The 9,552-nt window shown below is 44.3% G+C and overlaps 1 non-coding gene across 1 annotated transcript; it reads left to right on the plus strand.

Moving 5' to 3' along the window:
• Positions 1-9,210: 9,210 nt before the first annotated feature.
• LOC120252147 lies at positions 9,211-9,317 on the plus strand. Its single transcript, XR_005533693.1, has one exon. It is a non-coding gene; the product is annotated as a small nucleolar RNA R71 (small nucleolar RNA).
• The last annotated feature ends 235 nt before the right edge of the window (positions 9,318-9,552 follow it).

The following is a 9,552-nucleotide window of genomic DNA, read 5'->3' on the forward strand; positions in this document are numbered from 1 at the left end:
ATAAAGATGGGGTACCCAGATATTGATCCGCCTAGGACAATCATTTCAAGTGCAAGAACCCTCTATTATACTTCCTCATTGATGCAACAATGAGTTGTGGAAATCCTTAATTACATGATCCTAAATCTATGGTCAACCATGCCTAACTCTATACATGTCCCGGAGGAAAAATTGAATAACCTCTTAACCTCGCACTCGCATAGAATTGCAATGAGCTCTAGGGATTCCAAGTGATAAACACTATTCTTATGTACAGACCTAACCCTTTGGTCCAGGTGAAAGATCCCTAGCCACAATTAAGGCCTAGATGCTAAAATCACTTCAATGCTTCACTCCGTTGCACTAGCAACTAAGCCCCAGCGGAAGGTCATCCCTTAGCCCATTCATTCTACTATGGCCACAAAGAACTCTTGGAACATGGAGGTAGGATAGATCACACCAGAGGGGAAAGGGGACGCTCCACTACCTCTTGACGCACCCTCTCAACCCTCTCCAATCTAGCTTTGTCTAACTCTCATGGTGTGTCACTCACTCACAAGAGTTACCAAGAAGAACTCTCAACCCTAGTGTCACTCTAGGGGAGTATTCATGCAATCAAGTCTCCAAGATTGGAAGTCACAATAAACATCAATTAATTAAAAACATAATAAAAAGGTTCAATGAAACGAATACATCCTAGGGTTCACAAATACCCAAGTACCCACTAGGGGTTTAGCTCTTCATGGAGCTAAATACAATCAATGAAAACGAATGTAAAAACAAAGCATCCATAGAAAAACCCCCTCGTTAGTCATGGTGATGGTCTTGTGGAGAGTCCTCTACTCGTCGCAAGAGTCCCTTTGTCTGGCCTAGGATACACCTCGCCGGATCGGTGCCGATGAAACCTCTCCCACTAACCTTCTTCTAAACGGCACGCGATGTCGGAGCCATAGAACCTTTCCAAAGCCATAGACAATGCATCTCAAAACCATAGCCGCCATCCTCTCTCAAGTTGGGGAAAAGATGTAGAAAAGAATGCTGAAATCGAGGCTGAAATCGGCTTTTAAAGGGCTGGAATCGGGAATCCACACGCCCATGTGGGCGCCTGGATTTTTCACACGGGTGTGTGAAATTTCCACACGCCCGTGTGGATTCTCTATTTTTCTGTTTTCTCAGCCGGTTATAAACAGTGCTTCTACAATATCTTTGCTACATTGTTTTATATGGTACCCTGCTACAGTAAAGGCCTGAAATACTCCCGAATCCATACTTTCATCGAAGTAAAGCAAACGGGCACACGTTTACGTCGTGGATCGCCTTGCTTCTTCAATAACGGACATGTTGGTGGAGATCTTGTTCTATATGCACAAGTCGGAATGCTTGATGTGACTGCCCTTGTGCCCCTCCAAATAGTTGTGCTAACTCAAGTACGAGGAGGTTGGCACACATTCCTGCATCTGGAACCCGACCTATGTCTTCACGTTTGAACCTTTAGCAAGATTTTCTCCAAAATTAGTACATTATGACACACATTGGCTTCTTTCTCTCATAATCGGCCTCACAACCCTACTTGCATAAAAGTAACATAAATACACCCATATTAGCATTAAAACACGAAAAAAGTAATGCTCAACACAAGGAAAAAACACTTTGTATTCTTATTGCACAAGCACTTATCAAACTCCCCCACACTTAAGCTTTTGCTTGTCCTCAAGCAAAGATTAAAACATTATATGCATAGATGAAGGAGACATTGGAAGTGCTTGGCCTTAGGTTCACCAAAGCATACAAAGAGTGCATTCTACAAGTACGGGAAATTTCAACACTAAATACGAAAAATCAATGCTCTAGCTAAAAACTTGAATAAAAAGGGACGACAAACCCGAAATCGTGTAAGTGTGTGAGCTCACTCAAGTCAACCCAAAGTATACTCCTCAAAGTTCTACGTACAAGGGACTTATTTATCTACAAAAGGTAACAAAAATTCAAAAAGGGTAGTAGCTTCACACATCCTCTAAGATAGCCCTTTCCAAAGCGGCCGCTCAGATGGCTTTCACACTTTCGAGGTGGTAGCTCTTTCTACCAGGGTGGTAGCTTTCACACATCCCATGAGATAGCTCTTTCTCTCATTAGGCCATAAATAGTATCTGACTTATGAGAGTAGCTTCATACATCATAAGTGGTAGCTCTTTCCAACCAACAAGCACAACTAAACAACAAAACTATTTTGTTCGTTCTTTTTATTTTTCCATTTTTTTTAGAATTAACACAAGAAACAACTATAACTAGTCCCTTATACATCAAACATGAGTCTCCAAAAGAGTTCAAAGAGTGAGTAGTGCAACAAGTGTAAATCGGGAAAAAATTGCTAGAAATTCAAGCAAAAACTAGAGCATGAAAACATTCAATGTTAAAAATTCTCTTAAACTCAAGAATACAATCAATGTAACTAAGGTGAACCGCCATTGTCTATGTGAGCATGTATATCAATCAAAACTACTATAAAAGAGATGCGTGCACTATGAAACTCCCCCCCCCTCCCCACACACTTAAGTTGTACATTGTCCCCAATGTACACATGCAAGCTCATTCATAATGTAAATCAATTAAATTCATATGTGGGAAAAGCAATCAAAACAATACTCCCCTAACTCCTAGTGTTGCATTTGATGGAGCTAAGTCCATGGGAGTGTTGTTTTAACGGGTTGTGAAGCTCACACGGCCAAGTGCCGAAACACCTTCGCCGTGCCCATGACAAAGTCTCAATTTCCATGATGACAAGACCATCTGCACGCATACACGAGGGGGTTCAGTAAAGCTTAATAAAAATAAAACAACTCGAGTATATAAAAGATGAAGCAATGAATACGACTCGAAATACAAAATGAAAATAAACTCAGAAGGAAAAAAACCTTTCTGAGTATACAAGTCTAAAATAAAATGCAGAAGCAAAAGATGAGGAAAATAAAATCAAGTGTTGATGTGGCGCTCTGGATCCTCTGCTGATGCTGGTACTAGATCAAAGGATGCTGGTAGAGGTGGTGAAGGAGATGCTAGAGGAGCTGGGGGTCTGCCTCTCAATAGCTGTCGTAAGAAGTTGAAACAGGCCATCATATCGACATACTATGCTGACTGTATCGACCACATCTCAATGATCTCAGACCGCAATACACTCACAGTGCTCTCGAGCTTCTCAATACGATCATAGGCTCCTGAAAGGGTACCTGGGCACCCTGAGGTCTCAATCGCCGTCAGTGCGGACTGTCCCGCTCCATCCACTCTGCTCTCAGTACTCTCAATGGTAGATGTCACCAGAATGTGAACTCCGGGACTATATCTGCGCACTACTCCAATCATCCTAAGAGTATCGAGTCAGAGTGGAGAAGGAATAAATGTCTTTTCGGTGGCCCGAATGGCGTCTATGAGGCCCATCCCCAGAATAAGTCGAGTGATGTAGGGACCAGCAAATAATACTCCACCTCTCCCATTATGGCACTGATATTGCAGATAATCGGCCACAATATACCCCAAGTGGATCGGAACGGCCCGGACCACGGAATACAAGTAAAGTAACCCCATATTGCAGATAATCGGCCACAATATACCCCAAGATCTGCTAAGAATGGTGAATAAGTACCTATAGCTCAGCCGGGGCAAACATGAGGCCCTGGATACTCCCGGTTCATGCTGCCCCTGTCCGCACAAGGCCTTGTAAGCTTGCTGTGGGGTCAAGGTGCCACGGTAATCTATCGGCAAGTGTCTATACTCCTTGGTGTCTATGTAAGCCTCATCATATAAGCCCATGCACACTGAAAACTCAGTGACACTCATGGCGAACTGATATCTGAATGCTCTGAACTATATGACATCAATGACGTCAAACCTCCTATATGGCTGCTGGAACTCAAAGGACGCCAGAACCTCCAGTGTCAGTAGCCGGTAGACTGGATCTCATATCGAAAGCAATCTCCTCCAGCTTCCCACGGTCATCAATGTGATAATCTCACTAGCCAGCCCGTCACCTCGCTGGACCTCACTAAATACACTCAGGTCCAAGAACCGGGACTGCCCAATCTTGAGTCTTGATAGCCGCTCAAATCGAGCCTGATGCTCGGGATTTGAGAATTCGATATGTGCTAACTCAGGTGAGGTCTCTCAGCGATGCTTACCTTCTTGCTTCTTCGAGCGCGATGCCATACCTGTGATAAAAGATAAAGGAACAGTGATAAGTGCTTGTGCGATATGAATGCGAAGCGTTCATTCCTTATGTTGAGCATTACTTTTCTCAGGTTTTTACATTAATATGTGTGTTTTTATGTTACTTTTATGCAGGTAGGGTTGTGAGGCCGAGTATGAAGGAAATAGGCCAATGTGGATCATAATGCACCGATTTTGGAGGAGATCTTGCTAAGGTTCAAACGCGAAGACATAGGTCAGGTGTGAGATGCTAGAGTGTGTGCCAACCTCCTCGTATTCGAGCGAGCACATTTATTTGGAGGGGCACAAAGGCAGTCACACTCGAGCATTCCGACTTATGCATATAAGAACAAGAGATCCACCAACATGTACATCATTGAAGAAGCAAGTGATTCACGACGTAAACGTGTGCCCGTTTGTGTTACCCCAATGAAAGTATGGAATTTGGGAGTATTTCCAGCAGAGCACTGTTCACAGCCGGCCGAGAAATCAGAGAAACAGAGAATCCACACGGGCGTGTGGAAATTATCCACGCCCGTGTGGAAATTCCACAGGGGCGTGTGACATCATACACGCCCGTGTAGTCGCCCGATTCCAGCATTATTTAAAGCTGATTTCAGCTCCGATTTCAGTATTCTTTTCTCCAGCTTTTCCCCAACTTGCGAGAGAGTTTCGGCTAGGGTTTCGAGGGGTATTGGCCAAGGTTTTCGAGAGGTTCTATGGCTCCGACATCGTGATTCCATTAGGAAGAAGGTTGGTAGGGGAGCTTCCATCGAGGCGTATCCTATACCGGACGAAGGAATCCTTGGACGACGAGTAGAGGACTTTCCACAAGACCATCGACACGACCATCGAGGTGGTTTCTTTATGGATTCATTGCTTTTACATTCCATTTCTTTAATTGTACTAAGCTCCATGGAGAGCTAAACCCCTAGTGGGTACTTGGATGATTGTGAACCCTAGGATGTATTCGTTTCATTGAACTTCTTTATTATGCTTTCAATAAATTGATGTTTATCGTGAGTTCCAACCTTGAATGCTTGATTGTATGAACATTTCCCCTAGAGTGATACTAGGGTTGAGAGTTCTTGTTGGTAACCTTGTGAGTGAGTGACACACCACTAGCGTTAGACAAAGCTAGGTTGGTGAGGGTTGAGAGGGTGAGTCGAGAGGTACAGGAGCGTCCCCCCTAGTTGCGCGTGCAATGGGGTGAAGCGTTGAGAGGATCTTAGTATCTAGGGCTTAATTGTGGCTAGGGACCTTCCGCCTGGACCAAAGGGTTAGGTCTACTTTTAGGAAGAGATTTATCACTTGGAATCCCTAGAGCTCATTGCAACTCTATGCGAGTGCGAGGTGTTGAGATTGTTCGATTTCTCCTCCGGGACATGTATAGAGTTAGGCATAGTTGACCTTAGATTTGGGACTATGTATGTAAGGATTTCCACGACTCACCATGGCATTGATTAGGAGGTATAATAGAGAGTTCTTGCACTTGAAACGGTTATCCTAGGTGAAGCATCATCCGAGTACCCCATCTTTATCGATTGCCTTACCCTTTTCTTTATTCTTGCTCTCTCACTTGTTTCTTTTATTATTGAGAATTGAATCAATTTCACACTAATCACTATTGATCTTCCACATTGCTAAGAATCAAATTAAGTATTTTCATTCCCTACTCCCTGTGGATTCGACCCCGCTCACCCGGGATTATTACTTCGATAAACCCGTGCACTTGCGGGATATACGCAAGGAGACCTTGTCAAACTGTCAAAGAATCTCAGAAACAGCATACTGCAGAATGCCACACGGGACTGTGGAAATTACCCACGCCCGTGTGGATCTGCAGGGTGTGAAAATCGCACGGGTGCACAACAATTCTCAAAAATTCAACTTTAAAACACGTCTAGACGCTTTCTAACCATGCATAAAACATTATAACATAAAAATTTGTGCACTTTACGACATTTAATCCGCTAAAAACAAGAGTTAACAAAGAAAAGAGGATGAAAAGGTTTACCGATGAAATAGATGTGTAAACTTCAAAAATCGGCGCGGAATGTCAAAACAAATCCTCCGAAACAGCGGTGAAAGGCCTGGGAACTGATCAGGAGTGGTTTGTTTTTTTGGGTTGGTTGAAGATGAAGAGGAAGAGAATTCACAAGGATTTTAAAGAAAAACTCGCGTATCTTGAAATTCTGCGCAACCACACGAGCGTGCGGAAATTACCCACGCACGTGCGTCTCTATATAAAAACTTCACAGGGGCATATGCATGCCCCTGTGCACTCTCGGGAAAACACTCACTACCTCTGAACGCAAATACACGGGCTTGTGGGGGAATACCCACGCCCGTGTGCCCGACCCACAGGGCCAGCCGCACGTCCCTGTGGCATATCTGGACTTCCAAGAAAATTTGCTAAGTGTTCCGCATGCCCTTGCGAAAATTCCGCACGGGCGTGCACATTCACAGGCCCAACTTACAGGGGCAAGCGCACGCCCCTGTGTCTTCTCGGGATGGAGAGAGCTCCTCTGCAGAGATTCGCATGGGCGTGCAGAAATTACCCACGCCCGTGCGATTTTCACAAGGTCGCCCATAGGGGTGAGTCCACGCCCCTGTGTGGTTGCGGGATAATCTGCCAATCTCTACAAGAATTCACACGTCCGTGCGGAAATTACCCACGGGCGTGCAAGAATCGCATGGTCGTTCACAGGGGCGAGTCCACGTCTCTGGATGAGCTCGTAATGCAAATTCACAGGTGTGCGAAAATTCTACACGCCCGTGTGTTTTCTCTGGATGCCTTAGAAAATTCTACAGGCTCTGCAGAAAATTCCTGAACATGTTTACACACTCAGAGCCTGCCCTAATATGCAAATTTTACCAATGAAAAACATAAGAAATAGCTCAAACAACCCAACTTCACCAAATCCACGTGAAAACACACGATGACAATTCAAAACCCACAATAAAATCGCAGCACAAGTATATAAAAATCAAGACACCAACACTTAACAATTTATTCATTCACACACTAAACTACTAAACTACAAAAATAATAAAGGCTTATGTTGCCTCCCAAGAAGCGCTTGTTTAACATCACTTAGCTTGACATACCTTGTCTTACCTCACGGGGGCTCATAGATGAAAGTTGCCCTCTTACCCATAGCTTGGAAGCATGATGAGCAAAATCTCTTGAAGGTAGATGGTGAATTATTGGGCTTGGGACCGCCTAACAATGGTTCATCCAACTTCTTCGGCTCACGCACGTCTCCAACAGCCTTGGAGCATTTCCGGTAGCGTCTCCTAGCCCTCTTCAATTTCTGGAGCACCTTCTTCAAGATCCCCGGGGTAGATGGTAGTTCTTCCGTCGAACAAAGCATCATTACTTCTTCATTGTTGAACAAGCCTTCGTATGGATCCTGATTGAACATTTCCTGCATGTATTCATCAACAATCTCATCAGTAACATCTAGAAAATATAAAGTATCATCGAAATCAAAAGAATGCCGCATGGCTTCAGCAAGGTGATATGTGAGCTTGTCATCTCTGACTCTCAATGTTAGCTCTCCGCCGTCCATGTCAATCAAGGCTTTGGATGTCCGCAAGAAAGGCCTCCCAAGTATCAAGTGTACATCCTCATCCTCATCAACGTCTAGCACTACAAAGTCAACCGGAAAAATATACTTGTCCACCTTGACAAGCACATCTTCGATGATGCCCCTCGAATGTCTCACCGTTCGATCCGCCAATTGCAAAGTCATCCGAGTAAGCCTAGGCTCGCCCAAGCCTAGCATTTTAAAGAAGGTGTATGGCATGAAGTTGATACTGGCCCCTGAGTTCGCCAATGCCATTTCCTCAACTAGATTGCCAATATTACACGAAATGATGAAGCTTCCCTGGTCTTTCTTCTTTTTTGGCATGTTCTTTTGCAAAACCGCCGAGCAAGATGCATCGAAAATTACTGAAGCACTCTCCTCTAACTTCCTCTTGTTGGTCAACAAGTCTTTCAAGAATTTTGCATACTTAGGCATTTGAGCCAATGCCTCAACAAAAAGAATATTGATGTGGAGTTGTTTGAACAAACTCAGGAACTTCTTGTACTGTTCATCCCCTTAGTCATTCTTCAGTCTAGAGGGATAAGGGATTCTTGGCTTGAAAGATGGGGGTGCCACCTCCTTCTCTTTACTTGCTCCCCTCTCAACCTCTATAACCTCAGGCCCGTGCTCATTTGTCTTCTCACTCGGAAGCTTACCCTTAACCTCATGACCACTTCTCAAAGTAATCGTTTTCACATGCTATCTAGGGTTGGTCTCGGTGTTACTCGACAAGCTTCCTTGTGGCCTTTCCGATAAGGACTTCGTAATCTGCCCTACTTGATTTTCAAGATTATGCAAAGAGGCCGTGTGGTTGCGAAGTGTAGCCTCGACTGATTGGAACCTTATATCAGATGATTGCACAAATCTAGTTAAGGCCTTCTCCAAATCGTTCATTCGGATGTCCAAACCTAAAACTCGGTTCTCCATGTTTGGGGCTTGTTGTTGGAAACCCGGTGGCCCTATGGCCTTTTTTGGACCTTGGTTGCTCCACGAGAAATTGAGATGACTCTTCCAACCCGGATTGTAGGTATTGCTGTATGGGTTTCCTTGATTCCTCATGCCATTACCCATAAAATCGACATTCTCAACCGAAGATGCATTACCAATATAGATCAGGCAATCGGTGGGTGCATATCCTCCACCACACCCGGTGCAAGTAGTCACGGCCGCCACTCTATTCGAAGTTAGGAGATCTAACTTCATACTCAATGATTCCACTTGAGCCACTAATGAGGTTACTGCATCTATCTCATGGAGGCTGATCACCTTTTTCTTCTCCCTGGCATTCCATTGGTAGCTGTTTAACCCCATTTCTTCAATTAATTGACGAGCCTCACAGGAGGTCTTACTACCTAAGGTACCTCCTGCTGCCGCATCCAAGAGTTGCCTTGTACTCGGATTCAGACCGTTGTAAAAGGTCTGAACATTCATCCACTCTGGTAATCCGTGTTGCGGACACTTTCTCAGGAACTCCTTGAACCTTTCCCACGTCTCAAATAGAGACTCCAATTCCAACTGTACAACGGACGAGATTTCATTCCTAAGCTTTGTGGATTTTTCAGGAGGAAAATATTGGGCAAGAAAAGCTTCTACCATCTTCACCCATGTGGTAATCGAGGCTCTAGGTAATGACTGTAGCCACTACTTCGCTGTCCCCTTTAAGGAAAATGGGAAGGCTGTTAACTTGATGGCATCATCGATCACGCCATTTATCTTCAGCATATCACACACCTCGAGAAAGTTCTCTATATGACTGTTCAGATCCTCATCGGCCAAACCATTA

The sequence above is a fragment of the Dioscorea cayenensis genome, chromosome 20, assembly GCF_009730915.1.
Source record: "Dioscorea cayenensis subsp. rotundata cultivar TDr96_F1 chromosome 20, TDr96_F1_v2_PseudoChromosome.rev07_lg8_w22 25.fasta, whole genome shotgun sequence".
In the NCBI taxonomy this organism is placed as follows: Eukaryota; Viridiplantae; Streptophyta; class Magnoliopsida; order Dioscoreales; family Dioscoreaceae; genus Dioscorea; species Dioscorea cayenensis.